The following is a 17,049-nucleotide window of genomic DNA, read 5'->3' on the forward strand; positions in this document are numbered from 1 at the left end:
CGAGTCCTGGGAAAGCACTATTGCCTCCCACCGCCAGCCACTTCCTCTGGGCTCCCAGGGACCCAAACCCTCATCGCTGCTCAAGTGGCGGGGGCAGGCCTACCAACACTGCCTGGGCCTTCTGGGGGCCAAGTCTGTGTCCCCCCAGCCCAGCCCCACACCCACACCCACACCCCTCCCCTGCTCCAGCCAGCTCAGCTGGCCCCATGGGGCTCTGTGCTGGGATTAGGCTGGGGCTGTGGTCAGCACATTCCAGGGCTCTGGCTGTTGGAGTGGGGGAGGGCCTTTCCCACACCCCAACGCCCCTCCTGGCCTGGTGCCTCAGCCCCTCTCAGCTGGGCTGGGGAGGAGGCCAGGCTGGGGTCCCCGTGGAGTGTGTAGGAGAGATGGGCCGGGTCTCCCCAGGCTTTGGGGCCAGCTGTGGTCCTGCCTGGCTGGACTGTCCAGGGAGCTGGCCCAAGGGAGAGCCAGTCTGGGCCCGTGGAGCACCAGGGCTGCTACGTGTGGTGAGTGCTGTGGGCGTCTGGGCATGTGGTGAGTGCGGGATCCTGTGGACAAGCAAGTGTCTGTGGACACGTGAGCCTATGCGTGTGTGAGGTGTCGTGTGCAAGTGCACGTGTGTGTGGCTCCGGCACCCCTGCTGTTTCCCTGCCCAGGGCATCTCAGGTGGACGGGCCCTCATCTGGACGCCCAGGCCTCGGGGGTAACCCAGATGCATGTAACCCCATCATTCCCTCGGCCCCTGCAAATCCTGCTTGGCCTTCCCCAGTGCGGGGCAGTCTGGGCCGAGGAGCGGGCATGGGGGGTGCGGTGGGGTTCAGGGGATGATGCTAAGGCTGGGAAGGGACACCCTTTGGTGCTACAGGGCGCTGCTGTCCTCCTGGGCCTGCAGGGGGCAGTCCCGAGCAGCAGAGGTGCTGCCCCATGAGCCTTCCTGCTGTGGTGCCTTGGCTCCAGCACCTGCCTTACAGAGCAGAGTCCCAACCCAGCCCTGCCGTCCTGGAGTTCGGGAGCTGCAGACCCCTCACACCTACCTCCCCACAAGGGCACAGGGAAGGGAGGCCCTGCCATGGTGGGCCAGCGGGAGGATGATGCTTAGCCCTGCCCCTGTCCCCAGGGTGCTGGACCTGGGCAGTTAAGGGGTCCCGAGAAGGCTTGAACTAGCAGCCTCTGGACCTCGGTCTTCCCAGCTGTGCACTGGGCTCAGCCGTCCCAGTCTGCAGTGCTGACCTCTGCCCCCCATGCCTGTCCCCTCAGTGGGGGAGGGTGGCTCAGGGCAGCCACAGCCCTGGCTGGGCACAGGAACCTTGTTTTGCAGTCAGCAGGGGCCACTGGTGGAGGGATCTTGGGAGTCAGCTGCCTAGAGCCCCAGCCAGGCATCAGGGGGCCTGCGAGAGGGGCTTGTCCCCCAGACTTCCCGGACAGAAGGCCCAAGTCTTCTTCTTGGTCTGGGGTGAGGAGGCCTGAGGGGCCCCTGATTCGGGCAGGCCTGTCTCTGAGTCTCGGCCTCCCCAGTTGGGCAATGGCAGTTTGCCGAGGGAGCTTCCAGGGGGCAGGGGGTGACCCTGGTCCCTTCAGCACCAGCCTGGAGACCCCAGAAAGGCCCACCTGGATGAAGCGGGCTCTGGGCCTCCACACGCCTGTGTGCCTGGCACGAGCATGCACCTGGCCAGGGTGTGGTCTTCCCCTGCCTGGGCTTTGGAACCTGTCCCACGAGGGGTGGGAGCCAGAAGCAGCCAAAGCTCTCAGCGGCAGGGCCCCGAAAGGCCTAGATGGGGCTAGGGAATGGAGAGAAGGACAGTAAGGCCCCGTGTGGCTGACCCAGCCCTGCAGGCACCCCCCCCCCCCCAGTGTCACGGAATCCAGGTTGGACCCCAGCCAGGCCTCAGGGGTCGGGGGCAGCAGTGGGCAGTGCCCCCCTTCCCTGGGGTTGCTGGTCGAACAGGGCTGGGCGTCGTGGCCTGGACCCTGGGAGCAAACAGACCTGCCTGTCCAGGTGCCACCCCTGCCCCCCTCCCGGATGTGCGGTTTTGCCCTGGGCTGTTGACTTTTGCAGCTGAGAGCAGACAGCAGGGTCTCCACCCAGGAAGGCTGAGGATCTTCACCCAGCTGGACAGGGGGAGAGGGCGTGTCAGGGTTGGCTTCCTGGAGGAGGCGGCACCTAAGGTCTTGAAGAATGAGTAGGACTTGGAATGGTGCTGGAGGGTGAGGTCACAGTATGAACGGGGGCCTGGCCCAGCCCTGGGGCAGGGAGGTGGGCCCAGGAAGGGTCTGACACATCTTTGGGACAATTTGTGAGGACCCGTGGCCTCCCGTTGTGGGAAGGCAGCCCAACGTCCCCGGGGTCCCTGGAGCCAGGCATCAGGACACCAGCTGCCTAGGACAGAAAGAAGCCACCAGAGCCCAAGGTGAGGCGTGGTGATGCCCGAATGCGGGTGCCCAGCCCAGTGCTCTTCTCAGCACCCCATCTGCTCGTGTCCCGCCCCCCACCCCGGCGCCAGCGCCCAGCAGGGCCCTGCAGTGGGCGGTTGATTCCAGGTCGCTGGGGGGCTCGAGCCAGGCCAGGCTGCCCTCAGAGCCCTCCCGTGACCCCCCACCATCCCCAGCCCACATCTGGAACCGCTCTGGGATGGTGAGGTCCTCACAGAAATTCTTGGCCCCCGTCTGGCAAGGGGGCAGGGGCAGCGCCGGAACCGGGACACATGGACTCGCTGGCCCTTGGCACGTAGTGACTGGCTCTTTCCCTCCCAGCTGGGGCTGTGACCTGAGTGTGCATTCTGGGTCAGCAGGGAAACCATCGTGGGGAGCGAAGGCAGTCAGGAGGCACCGTGCTGCCGTTGCACAGATGGGGAAACCGAGGCCCAGGGACCTGCATGGGCAGCAGCGGAGGTGGCGGTGGGCACCTAGCTGCCCCATGGAAGCTCCTCGTAGGGCCTCGCAAAAGCCAGGAAGGGCTGATTTGGGGCTGACCAGGACCCCAGGGCTCCAGGGAGACCATAGCAGGGTCCCCCACTCCCTGGTGCTCCCTCGCCTAGCCCTCTGGAATCCCCAGCCAGCTATGCCCGGCCACCACACACTCACAGCTCAGCTCTGGCTCCAGAAACCGCTCCTGGCTCTCTCCATCCTCTGAATGCCCTCTCACTCGGGCCGAGGTCATTTTAACCCCAGGCCATTCATGGAGGCCCTGCTGTGTGCCAGGAGCTGCCCAGTTCCCTCTGGGGTCAGTAGGGAGGAGGCGGGTCTGAGCCCGACCCACGGGGCCCCTTCTCTGGCTCCATGTGGATGGAGGCCCCCTGCCCAGGGCAGGGAGGTGGGGGACTGATTGGGGAGCTCGGCTCATCATGGCTATGATGGCTGTCACGCTTAGCGCCACTCTGGGTGCCTGCCACTTGTGCCTCTGCCGAGAGGGAAGCAACCTGCTGCTCATCTGCTTGCTCAGCGCGTGTTTGTTGTGCACCGGTCATGTGGCAGGTCCTGAGCGGGTTCACAGGCAGATAGGCAGACATGGTCCGTGCCCTTGCAGAGCTCCCAGTGTCTGAGGGAGGAGGGCAGACATTAAATGACAAATCCAACATCACATTATCCAATTATCAGGTTCTGAAGCTGAATCTGGGGAGTGACAGTGGTATAAGGGGATCCTGACCTGATACCGGGGGATCAGGGAGACTTCCTGGAGGTGACTTTGAGCTGAACCAAGGAGAGGAAGGGCTCACCAGGAGAAGGGGTGGGGGGAAGAGTGTGGCCAGCAAAGGAAACAGCATGTGCAAAGGCCCTGGGGAGGGCAGAGCTGTGGGAGTACGAAGGGCCAGGATAGGGCGGAGGAAGGCATGTCCCCATCTCACCTTTGCTGCCTGGCTGGGTTCCAGCCCTCCCCAGCCTCCCCTGCCAGGCGCCACCCACCCCTCCCCTAATTTGGCCCAGCATTGTTCCTGGCCAAGCTGCCCACCCAGTGCCTGGCCATTGTCTGTGTGTCTCCTGCCTCTTGCCCTTGAGTCTCTTATCACCCAGAGAATCTGCTCTCCTGGGGGCATTTGGGGGCTGATAAGATTTTATTGGAGCCAAAGCCATGCAGTGACGCCACCCTTCTTGCTGGCATGGCCTGGCCAGTGGCGGCCGAAGGACACTCAGCAGACGTGGCCTGGCCTCCTTCAGCAGGGACCCGCAGGGCTGCCCCTCCTGCACCACACCATTCCCCTCCTCGCCCTACAAATCAAAGCCGACCCACCTGCTTCTGACAGGCCCCCTTCTGGGTCTCAGTTTCTCCATCTGGGGTTACCACGTGGGGAAATGAGCATGGCCCACATGCTCGGCCAGAGGACAGAAGCAAGGCTGCCCTTGGCCCAAAGGGGGAGCACAGAGGTGAGGCTCTGGGCAGTCTGGGCCACTGGGATGCCACACTGTGCAGGCGAGGCTGGACTCTCTGCCTCCCTGGTGGAGCCTGAGCCTCTGGCTGCAAGTGGAGGCTGCCGCCCATAGAGAGGCTCTCCTGGAGGGGGGGCAGGACCCAAGTCTACCAAGAGCCGCCCCCCCACCGCCAACCAGGCCTTAACCCCCTAGTTCTCATGAACCCCTGGGAGAGAAGCACTACCCCCTTATTCTGTGTCACATTCCATTTTGTAGATGTGACAACTGAGGCTCAAAGGAAGGTGCATGTGCCCAGGTCCATGCAGCCAGAGCACCGTAGGGGTGGGGCCAGGACTCGGGGGCTGGACAGAGCCTCCCACAGGGTCCCCCACTCCTTTTCCCAGCTCCCACGGTGACGCTCTTTGGCTCTGCCCGGTCTTCAGAGGGCGTGCACATCTGTTCACAGCCCTACTGGGTGAGCATCTCCATTCCCATTTCATGGATGGGGAAACCGAGACCACTGGGCATGTGTCCCTGGTGGGTCGTTGTTGCCAGCAATCTTCCTGGGGTCACGAGGGAGCCTAGTCCCAAGGATGTGCCTGAGAGGCCATAGGAGCCCCTAGTGGGCTGCTCAGAGGCCCCGGGGTCAGGGTGAGGGCGAAGGCTCCCCGATGGCCCTGGATGGGGCAGGTTGGGGTCCAACTGGGACTGGGGGAACCTCTTGGGCCTTGGCTGGCCACCAGCAGCGAGTCAACCACGATGGCAGCCATCTCCGAGGGGGCTCAACCTGTCCGGACGGGCCACCCGCAGGGCTGTCTGGGTCCTGGGGCCCTCAGCCAGGCACGGGAGCCCGTGGGTAGGGCAGGGGCCGGGGGCCAGCTGTGAGGGCAGGGCGGGGTTGGGGGTGGACATCTGGCCTGGAGGGGGGGCCGTGATGATTTCTCCAGATGGGCGCTAGGCTGTCCAGCCTCCAGGGATGCAGGCTGCGCCAGGTTTAAAAACACGCAGCAGCAGCAGCCGCCCGGATTCGAGGAAGGGGGAGGCGGGAATCCGATTAGATCAGAAACAGCTGGGTGGGGCCCCTGGGGCTAGGCTGCAGGTGGCCTGAAGATGGGGTGCTGGAGCCTTGGGGACCCCAGGGTCCTCCCCCGGCAGCAGGCCAGAGTCAGGGACACCAGGTGTGGGTTCAAGCCCCTACTTTGTAGAGAGAGTGAGCCTCGGCGTGCTGCCGTGTGACCTGAAGGCTCAGCCCCTCCTGGGTGGGGGTGAGGCGTGGGGAGGGGGGCAGACTGCACACACCTCCCATTCGCCACATGGCCTTGTTAGGGGCAAGACAGACATATGTTGCAGCGGGAGAGATGGATAATAAATAGCTCGGCAAATGCATGGAACATTCTAAATGGTGTACAGGCTGGGAAGAAAGTTTCCCCACAGATCTGGGCAGTCCAGTTTGGTAGCTACTGACCCCACGTACCCACTGAGCAGCTGAAATGGGTTTACAAGACTCAGTGAAAAAAAAAAAAAAAACCTCATCAATAATTTTTATATTGATTACTTGTTAAATGAAATTATTTTTGGATATAGTGATTTAAATAAAATATTAAAATTAATTCCACCTGTTCTAAACGCCCCCCCCCTTTTTTTTTAAGTAGGCTGCATACCCAGCATGGAGCCCCACACAGGGCTTGAACTCACAACTCTGAGATCAAGACCTGAGCTGAGACCAAGAATTGGACGCTTGACTGACTGAGCCCCCCAGGTGCCCCTTATAAACTCTTCTTTTTTTTCAAACTTGGCCACTAGAAAGTCAAATTAATCTGTGGCTTGCGTTCTGCTTCTATGGAACAGTGCAGAACGGAGACGGTAGGCGGGGACTGGTAGGGGCACTGGGGCCAGAGCTGGAGGGGGCTCTCAGGGGAGGTGACTGCTGCCCTGAGACCTCATGTTGAAAAAGGAGACCGGGGAAGAATGAGCCAGGCAGGTGCGGAGGTCCTGAGGTGGGAGCAGCCAGCAGGCCGGTGTGGCTGGAGTATGGGAGTGTGGGGCAGGGGTAGTGTGAGGCGAGGTTGTGGAGGTGAGCTGAGTCCACATCTATGAGACCGACAGCCTGGGGCCACGTGAAGAGCCTCCAGTGTCCCCCCCAGGGCAGGGCCAGCTGGTGGAGAATGAGCCGGTCTGGGTCTGCCCCCACTCCAGGGCCCTCTCCGGTGGGCGCAGGCCGAGCACAGCCAGGGAGCCCCCGAGGCCTGCCCTCGTCTCCCCCAGACACCAGGAGGTCGGGGCTGTGCGCTGTGTCCTCACAGCCCAGTCCGGGCCAGCCCAGCCGCCACACGCCCCCTCCCGCTCAGCCTGACCCCCGTTGGCTTCCAGCGCTCCCGCCAAGGCTCTTGGGAAAGGCCCAGGGGAGCCGCCAGCTCCCAAAATAACCTCCCGCCAGTTCCAGGACATCTGCAGCGGGGCGGAGTGCCGGAACCCAGAGCTGGGAGCACCACGGAGCCCCCGCGGGCTGGGGCTGGGAATGAGGACGGGGGAGAGGAGAGGAACACGCAGAGACGGTGTGGAGACGTGGGGTCAGGGGCGGTGCGGGGAGGGCGCGGGCAGCGAGGCCTCCAGAGGACGGAGGCTGCAGCCCGGAGGTGGCGTCTGGCGGGAGGTGGCCTGGGTGGAAGATCGGGACCAGGCAGCCGCCCCGCGTGACCAGGTTGGGCCCTGCAGCGCTCAGAGGTCCGCGGGGCTTGTCTCCTCCACGCGCCTCCCCCCCTTTGCCCAGGTGTTGCAGAGAGACCCCGGCACGTGAGTGGCCGGCGAGGACTCAGCTGACCAGGCGCCATCCCCTCCGTGTCCTTCACACGCTTGGCCACCGCCCTCCCGCCTGGCCAGCAGGCTGACACAATGTTCTCCCTTGCGCTGGGTCCCCAGGGGGCTGGGGCTGTCGTCCGACCAGCGTGGCTCGCCTTGGCCAGGCCTGTGGAATTTCCACAGCCTAAGGAGCCCTGGGGCCGGGGAGGGATGTGCTGGGTTGGCACCTGCAGAGGCGAGGTTGGGAGGTGAAACTGAGGCACAGAGGGGCTGCCTGGGGAGCCTGGCCCTCCTCAACACAGGGCCCAACCTGGGATTCTGGGACAAGGAACTAAGGGGTGCTCTTTTGAGATGAAAGGGTCTGTCCTACAAGTCCCCACCCAGGTCCCGGTGATCCACCTATCCATTCAACAGACACTTCCCAGACAACTCGCTGCGAGCTGGGCGCTGGGAGGCCACAGTGGACACGGGGAACCATCCAGAGGGAAGACCAAGGCCACCTGGGCAGAAGGGAGGTGGCCAGCCCCGGACCGGCGCTGAGTCTGCATGGTCAGGGCCAGGACTCTGCAGAGTCTGTCCCAGAGAAGAGAGGCCTCTCCTACTGAAGACCTAGCACGGCTTTCCAGGGCCCCATGGCGGTCAGCACCCGCACCCCCTCACCCCAGCCCCCATCAGGCCATGGTGGGAATTTTGCATAAACCACTTGCATGATAACTCCTGGGCCTTCCATGGGATGCCCAGGAGAAGGCCAAGGTCAAGGAGGGGCTGCCTGCAAGGTGCCCTCAGGGAACCATGGAACATGGGAGGGCAGGCCTGGCAGGCCCCCACCTGGCTGGAGGACGCCTGACCCCTGGGGACCAGGGACCTGTCTTGGAGGAAGGCCAGGGTTGGAGGACACAGCCTGGGGTGCCTCAGGGGGCAGCAGAGGGCCCAGTGGAGAGGGAAGATTGGGGTGTGTTGCCAGCAGGGAGCAGACACAGACCAGAGGAGCCAATCCCCCCAGTGAAAGGGTGCAGTAGGGCCCCCGGCTCAGCAGTGGGGGGCCTGGGGCAGGCAGAGGGCAAAGAGCGGGCGGGAAGACGTGGAGACCCTCTGCCCACCTTGCCCTTGGCCTCCCCACCCCACACAGGCTCAGGGCCAGCTTGCCAGCTCGCTCTGGCCACTCGGGCCCCCCGGGCCACCCCTACCCATGCCCCCTCTGAGCTCTGACTGCTGCTGCCACTTCCCCAGCCTGGGACAGACACGAGATTCTTTCAAAAACATTTCCTTTGCAAAATAATCCTTCGAAATATGTTTTTGGAAACAGACTCCTGATCTGAACAGGAAGAAGTTAATTACGGTCCCTCCCCAGAGGGGCGCGGGGGAGGAAGCCTGATGGTTAGAAACATGAGCGAGGGCCAGGACGGACGCCCCCCCCACCCCATGCCTGGCCTCAGCTCCCCTTCCCCACGACCGCGGGGGCCCGCCCACCGCCCCCATGTTGGCCCTCCAAGGGCCCAAGCTCCTCAGCCCACAGATGGGGAGACAAAGACCAGGGAGGGCCAGGGACTCGGCCAAGGTCAGAGGTTCAAGGCAGAGCAGGGCGGAGCCCCTCCCCTGCATGGCGTCCAGCTGGATGTGTGGGTGAGCGGGGGCGCACGCAGGTGCGCATGCTCCCTCAAGGGGGCTCAATGAGGCCCGTGGGGTCTGTGGCATTGGCTCGGCTGGGGGGAGGCCTGTGACTTTCCCACCTACCAGGCCGCCTTCCCAAGCGCAGAGGTGCTGGTTGAATTAGGTCCCAGGAGGGAGAAGGTGGAGGCTCCCTTCATGCCCATGCCCTCAACACCCCCGACCACCGTCCACATGAGGGCCACCTGGGTCCCCACAGGCCTAGACTGGGTGCCCTGTAGACTCTCTCTGGACGTCTCTGGACACCTCTGCTCAGCTTCTGGGTCATGGGTCTTACAGGTCCAAGGGCTTATGGTTATCTTGGAAGTCGGGGTGTCTAAACTCCCGTCCAGCCTGCAGCACCGAGGTCCATCTGGGTGTAAAGACACAGGAGGAGCCCCAGGGGCACCCCTCCACCTGTCTGTAGGTCCTAGATCCTTCTGTCCATCTGTGCTATTTCCTATCACTGCTGTATTAAAGCACCACACACGGGGTGGCTTCAGAAAGCACGCAGGCACCGTGGGTGTGGTCTCTATAGCTCTGTGGGTCGTAGGGGGGCTGACGGGCAGAGATCAAGGCACCAGCAGGCTTGCGTTCCTTCCAGAGAGGCAGCTTTTTCCCGCTTCTAGGAGCCACCTGCACTGTCAGCTCAGGCCTGGCCACAGGGTCAGAGGCCACAAAAGAACCTCCCCCGACTCCCCGCCTGCCGTGTTGGCGGCTAGCGGCACTTGTCCCCTGGCTCCCCTTCGAAAGACCCTTGTGATTGCACTGGGGGGACACCTGCAGGACCCCAAATCATCTCTCCCTCTCTAGTGTTACTGAAACACATCTTCAACTTCCCTTTCACCATGGAAGGGGACATCATCACAAGTCCCAGGGATGGGGACCCAGACATCTTGGGGGGGGGGCTCTGTCCGCCTGCCACATCCTCCTCCTGTGTGTCTGTCCGTCTGCTCATGCATTTCTCCGGCCTTAGACCCACCTGTATATTGTTTTCCCCTCTGTCCAGCCAGCCAGGCATAGCTTTTCCATCCATTCCTCCCAGCTGTCCATTCGTCTGTCTGTCCATTCGGGCAGAACACTAAGGGAGGGGGGATCAGAAATTCACGGTGGGTGTGGGGGGCCCAGGCTGGGGTGCCGAGCCTCCACTCTGCCCGGCTCAATCTTCCCGTCCCTCTCGCCTCTTTCCTGAAACCGCAGTTGTCACCACGCCCCACACAGACGAGTGGCTTCCTCGGTTCAGAGCAAGGCTCTGGCCCTGCCCCGTGGGGCCCGGAGGCATTTGCTCAGTGGGCTCAGACCCGGCGTCAGCCCCAGGGGCTGCCCTGCTGGACGGATGACGGGCCGGCTGACCTGCACGCGCTCCCTCTTTGCCCCTCCTGAGCTCAGCGCGGGGGCGAGCCCTGGGTCCCGGAGGGAGGCTGTGGGAAAGGCCCCAGCAGACCCCTCGCTGGCTTCAGGGCGTCTTGTGGGGGAGTGTTGGTCATCAGGGCTTGGGGAGAGGGCCCTGGACCAAGCCCAGGATGATTTGATGAGGAAAAAATGCCCCCAAGAGGAGGATCTCGCCTCAGCTGCCAAGACAACCACGCTTGTCACAGCCTCATCCCCTTTATCTCCCCAGTGGGACGAGCAAGGGGACTCCAGGCTCCCTGGCTCCTCGAGGGGGCCCCAAACCAGAGGCTGGGATCCTCGGCACACACTCTCGCTGACTCTCACTGTTTCCATGTCTCACTGTCTCCCTGTCTCTCACTGTGTATCTCTCGCTGTCTCTGTCTCTCACTATCTCTGTGTCTCACTGTCTCTGTCTCTCAGTGTCTCTGTGTCTCACTGTGTGTCTGTGTGTCTCACTGTCTATCTTCATCTCTGGCTCCCTCAACTCCCTCTCTGGCCACATCTTCCCTCTCGGAGCCTCAGAGACACAGAGCCCCTGCCGTGCAGCGTGACAGCCCGGGATGCTGCCCTCATGCCCCTCCCCTGGCCTCAGGGACCTCTTCCCAAAGTGGCATCCTGGTGTCCAGTTGGAGTGAGCTCAGGGCAGGCAGTGACCCCCATGGGTGCCCCCCAGGACCTGCATTCCTCCCTCTGTGTGCCTGGGGGTTGAGGGGTGGCCAGGCTGAGGTCCTAGCACAGGACGCGCTGTGATAGGGCCTGTGACTCCGCATCGCCCAGGGTCAGCAGAGCCGCTGGCACCCAGGAGAAGTGCTGAGCGTGTGGGTGTGCGGGCAGATAGCTGTGGGTGAGTGTGTCCAGGGGTGTGTGTCTGTGGATGGCTGGGGGTGGGGTGAGCGGTGGGTGCGTAGATCTGCGCACAGGTGGGTGGGTGGGTGTGAGTCTCAGCTGGGCTGAGTCAGATGCTCCCCGTCCCCGGCGTCCCAGCAGGGCAGCGGTGGTCACCCGTGCCCAGAGCCCGCCCCGCAGCCGCTGGCCAGGGCGGCGTCCCTGCAGCCTCCCCACGTGGCCTCCGGCGGCGCAGGCCAGAGAGGCCGCCACGGGCCCTGGCGCGTGGCCTCTGAGAGTCAGGCAGGAACGGGTGTGCCCCCTCGTGGGCCGGGGCTGCCGGAGGGACAGGAAGGGAGGCAGGCTGTGGCGGCGGGCATCCTAGAGGTCACTGGGGGCCGGGGCGGGCAGGGCGGGCGGGTGGCGGCCCAAGAACCCTGGCCCAGGCACCCCTGCGTCTGGGGCCCAGCCAGGTCTACGCCGGTCACACGGCTGAGGGGTCCTGCTCCAGGGGAGCCGCCCAGCCCCAGACCTGGTGGGGGAAGGACACAGCATCGCGATCTGACCCCTGGCCCTGAGCCCCGTGTGTGCCTGACCCTGGGCCTCGCCTCTGCCCCAAGCTCGTCAAGAGGGTGCGAATCTGCCGTTTCCATCCCCACCCACATCCCCACCCACATCCACGCGGATGCTGATGAAGCCTGGGGGTTCTAGCCCTCCCCAGGCCCCCACCCCCTGCCTTCGGTGCAGGGCCTGAGGTCCCTCACCTGCCATCTCATCAACCGCACCCCCAGAACCCGGGGAGGCCAGAGGCACAGCTGTTGAATGAGGAAGGGGGTGATGCGCTATCCTGTGCCCAGGCCGGGCCCCAGCACCCCTGCCCCAGCCGGCCTGCAGCTCCCAGGGGAGCAGTGTGGGCCTCCCGTCTCGCTCCCTGATGCCGAAGCAGCCCCCACACCCCTCACACCTACGAGGCGGCGGAGGGTGGGGTCTCCTCCGCACATCTGGGGCATTGTCTAGTGTGGCCCGTGGAGGGGGCTGGGGTCCAGAAAGGAGAGAGGCTGGTGGGTAGGGATGGGGGAGCTGGCAGGGAGGGTTACAGGTCCCCTCTGTCCCCAGGCTGCTCCTTCTAGGCCCCCTGCCCATCAGACACACGCGCACACACACGTGAGCATGCACATGCGTGCACACACATGTGCCCGGCCTGTGTGGTGAGAGTAAGCCCTGGGGCCGTGATGGGCCCTCACCAGCTCCTTCCTCCCCCAAACAGCAGCCCCCACTCAGCCACCAGGGCCCGGCTGCCGCACGAGGGGCCAGCAGGTGGGCCACCCGACCACCCCGGCCTTTCCATGTGGGCAGGGGGTTGGGTCCTGAATCTCAAAGGCTGGTCCCTGCATCCGCTCTCCCTGTTCATGCTCAGATGCCGATCGTCTTTGTAGCGGGGGCAGGGGGTGGGGGATAGAGGCCCAAAGTGCCGGGCGGGCTGGGGAGGGGGGTCCGGCTGGGAGGCAGGACCAGGGCTCAGGCCGGGCTTCCACTCAGGCTGTGCCCAGGGTGGGGGCTGCCGCGTCCTCTCTGCCTGTCCATTGTTCCCAGCCGCCCGGAGGGGAGGGGTGTGGGAGGGCGGGTGTGGGAGCAGGGGTGGGACGGAGAGGGCCAGACCTGTGAGCAAGCTTCTTCCCAGCCCCCACCCCTCCTCACCTCCCCAGGCCCTTCCCAGGCGGAAAATTCAATTAGTTTCGAGCAACTGCTTTGCTGAAGAGCCAGAGAAAGAGGTGATGAGGGAAGGGGGTCCGCCTGGTGGCTGGGGTGTGTGCTGGGAGACGCGGGAGAGGGGTCGTGGGAGGCCCACAGCCTGCTTATGTCTGCGTGTCTCTGCTGTGTCCCCGGCCCAGTGAGCCTCTGTCACATGACTTTGTATGTAACTGTGTGTCCCTGGGTCCATGTGTGCCGCTGTCTGTTCCCGATATAAATGTGGCCTTCACAACCCCCATCCTGGATCAACTCCAGGCTCAGGGTTGTCAAGAATGGGTGCCTGGTTGTGGGCAGGGGTGTGCACACAGAGGGGAAAGACCACCTCCCACCACCTGCAGCAGGTCACCGCCCACCCTTCCCAGGCTGGGTATTGCCCCTCTGTTCCACACCAGCCCCTAATCTACTGTTTATACACTCTAGCCTTCTGGCCACAGGACCTTTGCACATACCCTCCCCCCATCCTTGCAAGCTTCCCCTTGAAGAACCTTGCCCCAGCGTGGCTCAGTCCTTGTTTTCACTCTCCTGTCATCCCTGGGCTTCACAGCAAGCAGCTAAAAGCCTCTCTTTGGGAGGAAGTAGGGGTAGTCTTGTGTGAACCACTCTCTGTCCCTGTGCCCTGGCTCATGGTCTGCCGTCATGCCTCCCCCACACACACACACCGTTACCCTGATCCAGCAAGTGCATGATCCCCTTCCTGGTGCGATCACACTCAGGACCCACACACAGGACCTGTGGCCTCTTCACAGAAGGCCTTCCTGCCACCCAGGGTGCAGGTTGGGGGCAGGGGTGCCCGTCTGACCCAGTCCTCTGTCCTGGCACTTGTGCCCCTGCTGCCCAGCTGGCCTTCCTCCTTGACCCCCCTCCTGCCCCCCTTCCCAGTTCCAGGGTCTCTCTGAGGTTGTGAGGAGTGGAGGGGCGCCACCTGAGCCAGCGCATGGTGGGAGCCCAGGACGGAACCCCAGGACGCAGACTGGGCGAAGGTGCACACAGACTCACAGGGAGACCAGGCAGGGGTGGCGGGGGGTGGAGCCAGCTGCCTCTCTGAGTGCAGGGAGGGGCTGCAGCCTGCCTGAGGGACCCCTCCCAGCAGGTACAGGGCCTGCTGTTGGGGGGTGGGGAAGAAGGTTTGGGAAGGCCAGATGCAGGGTGGGCAGTGTGCAGAGGAATGTGAGCCAGCCCCTCCTCTTTTCCCCCTGAGGAGGGACAGAGGCAGATGGCATCGGGGGTTGTGGGGGGAGACAAGGGGGAGGCCCGGCCAGCCCAGCCGGAGACTCCGGAGGGCGCCTATGGCCCCTATGGCCCCTCCTCGGTAGCTCTGGGGGCACATCCTTCTCAAGTTCCTGGCCCCCAGGCCTGCACCAGCTGTGTGCAGCTGGAGCCTCGCCTCCAGGAAACCCAACACTGCAGGGGGGGCGGGGGTGGGGGCCAGGGCGCCAGCCAGTTCCCCGACCACTGTGCATGGGCTTCCCCCCACCACTTGTGACCTGCTGTGCTGCTCATCAGCAGAGGGAGATGCGTGTGAGCACCCGAGCTGGGGCCTGGGTGTGACAGCACCGCAGAGGAGCCAGAGGACGTGGTGTCAGGGTGGGTGCCCATGAGGGGCAGGAGCGAGAAGCTGCCCAGGGGCCCCACACCCTCCCGGGCCCATATTCCCTGGCTGCCCTAGCAGCTCCTTGCTCCCTTGGGAGCCTCCCCGCTCCCCAGAGTGGACAGGGCAGAAACCAGGACTCTGCCTGTGTCCAGGATCAGGGACTGAGGCTTGCAGACGCAGCCACGAGGAGCAGGCTTCACCCCTGGGGGCTGACCGCTGGGCCTGCCTTCTCCCAATCCCCTGCCCGGGGTTCTCCACATGCCCCCCCACCAGGGCCCACGCATGCCACCACCCCACTTCGCAGACGGGGACACCGACACTCTGCCCAGGCTGCCAGCTGCCCGCCCACCCCCCTGCCCCAGCTCCCCGGGTCCTGCCCAGAGCCCAGAGGGTGGAGACTTGCAGCGAGGGGGCTTCCAGATGGCTGTAATCCCATGTCAGCGGGGCTTAGACACCTGCCCAGCCTCTTCCCACCCTCCCCTCCGCCTGCCCAAGCATTTCTGCACATCTCAGCTTGCAAGGGTCTCCCCCTCCTCAGCCACAGCCTGGGCCTCCTGCTCTGGGGTGGGCAGCACTGTCTCCACACCCCATCCTGGGCCACACTTCACCACTCCCAAGCACAGACAGGTCCCAAAGGCCAGGCACATTGCTGCCCCTGCGTCCAGCTGAGGACTGTCCCCACAGATAACTCTGGCACATTTTCTGGGCATGTGTGAGGCCTGGAGACACGGTGGTGTTGGGAGCAGCCAGTATGCGGTAGCAGGAGGGAGGCCAGAGCACTGTGGAAGGAGCCCAGCGGGCAGGATGCCCCAGGGAGAGAGCCAGGGAGGCCAGAGGGCAAGGCTCCCGTAGCCCAGGCCCTGCCTAGGGCGACCACATGGCCAGGGACAGGTCACTTCTAGGGCTTGGGGTCGAAGCCAAAGGTGGAACCAGCAGGAAGGGTCGGCCTGGCAGTGGGGGCGGCCTCCAGTGCTCTGCCCAGGCTCCACGGTCCCCACTCTGTGGCCCTCAGGCGTGGCATGCCCCCAGCACCTGCAGGTCTCCCCCTGGGGTCCCAGTAACAGCCCCTGTCCAGTGGGTGTCTGGCTGGGTAACTCTCAGCCCCTCTCAAGCCGGGGTGTCCCCCTGCCAGGACCACACACACCTGGGCCACAGGGCCAGAGGCTCCACTCTGCAGGCCTGGGGGGATGCAGGGAAGAAGGTGGGACCCAGCACCTGCAGTCCAGTGGGCCCCCTCCTCCTCCACTGGCTCTTTTCAGGGTCCGACAGGCCTTTTCAGGGCTGACGGATGGCAGGTCTGGATTTCCATGTCAATGGGCCGGGCGCCGCCTGGTAAGCTGGTTAACAAGCCCCCAGCCCCACTGGGGAGGCTGTGCCGGTGTTAACACAGGCCCCTTTCTCCCAGGGCTCCGTGGCCTCGCGGTTGCCATGGCGCCCTGCGTGGCCTTTTGGGCCACGGCTAATCCTTTCTCTGGGGCTTTCATCCTGGCCGTCCCACCCCCAGGCTGGTTGCGGGTAACTCGGCCTTGCCCAACAAGGCTGGTTTCTCTGCCGAGGTCAGAGGAGGCCGTAAATCCAGCCCCCAGCCTGGCCCTTTGGCCCGGCATTGTCCCCAGGTCCGCAGAACTCCCCTTCTGGGAGCTCCAGTGGCGGGAAGGGACCCTTTGCCAAGGGGTCAGTCAGCTCATGTCCTGTGGAGTGGGGGGCCCTGTCCTCTGCTTGTCTGTCCACCCTCGAGCGGGATCCTCATCTCTGCTCTTTCTCCTGTTCCCTCAACTTCTGCTATGATCTCCGTGCTGTTCCAGGAATGGGCCTCTTCCCACCACAGTGCCTTTGCTCTAGCTGTTTGTGCTCTTGCCTGGAACATTCTTCCCCAGACATCACCCCAGCTGACCCCTTCCAAATCTCCATTAGCCTGTCACCTTCCCCACGAGGCCACACACAGGCCCTACGTCTCCCACTCCTGCCCCGGCTCTGTTTTCCCTGCTGTGAGGACCCCGTGTGCTGGCCCTCCTTCCGTGCAGACAGACTGCCAGCTCCTCCAGGGACACTGCGGGTGGCCTGTGGTAGGCAGCGGGCGCTCTGCATGAAAGCACAGACAGCTCTCAGTTCAGAGAAGGGGCACCTGAGCCCCCAAGGACACACAGCATCGAGAGGCAGAGGAGGACCCAAGTCTGGGTTGGTCTGACTTTCCACTTGAGGTTTTCACTGAGCCCAGGATGTCACCGCAGTGTCCTCAGGAGCCAGAATCCCAGGACTCCATGAGCCTGGCCTCCAGTGGCTCTCCACTGCTCTTCTCCTGCTTGCCTGCGTCCAGCGATGGAGAGCTCACCACCTGGGGGTGCCGCCCGGGAGAAAGTGCCCCGCTGTGGGCTCCGGCTCAGATGGAAGGGAAGCTTAGCTCCGATGGACACTGCCCGGGGCTCCTGATCTGGGGGCGAGCATCCCTTGAAACTGGTGCACGGCGAGACCTGGCCTGTCTCTCCTCGCCATCCCCGCACAGGTGCCCAGGCTTACCGTGCTCTCTGGAGGCAAGCTGCAATTGCATGAGGCAGGAAGGCCGGGCACTGGCTCCACATTACAGCTGTGGAAACCATCTTAGGAGGAGCGGGCTGGAGCCTCCTATGGGGAGGCAGAGACTCACATCTGATCCCAAGACCTCCCCCCGGTTACCTGGGAAAGCAGCAACAGCCAAGCCT

At 64.0% G+C, this 17,049-nt stretch overlaps 1 long non-coding RNA gene across 1 annotated transcript; it reads right to left on the minus strand.

Annotated features, from left to right (window-relative positions):
• Nucleotides 1-1,499: 1,499 nt before the first annotated feature.
• Nucleotides 1,500-15,803, minus strand: LOC140638809 (uncharacterized). Its single transcript, XR_012035769.1, has 4 exons — nt 15,566-15,803; nt 9,773-9,871; nt 2,646-3,535; nt 1,500-2,377 (listed from the first exon to the last, which is right to left on the minus strand). It is a non-coding gene; the product is annotated as an uncharacterized lncRNA (long non-coding RNA).
• Between the last annotated feature and the right edge of the window lie 1,246 nt (nt 15,804-17,049).

Source organism: Canis lupus, chromosome 8 (genome assembly GCF_048164855.1).
Source record: "Canis lupus baileyi chromosome 8, mCanLup2.hap1, whole genome shotgun sequence".
In the NCBI taxonomy this organism is placed as follows: Eukaryota; Metazoa; Chordata; class Mammalia; order Carnivora; family Canidae; genus Canis; species Canis lupus.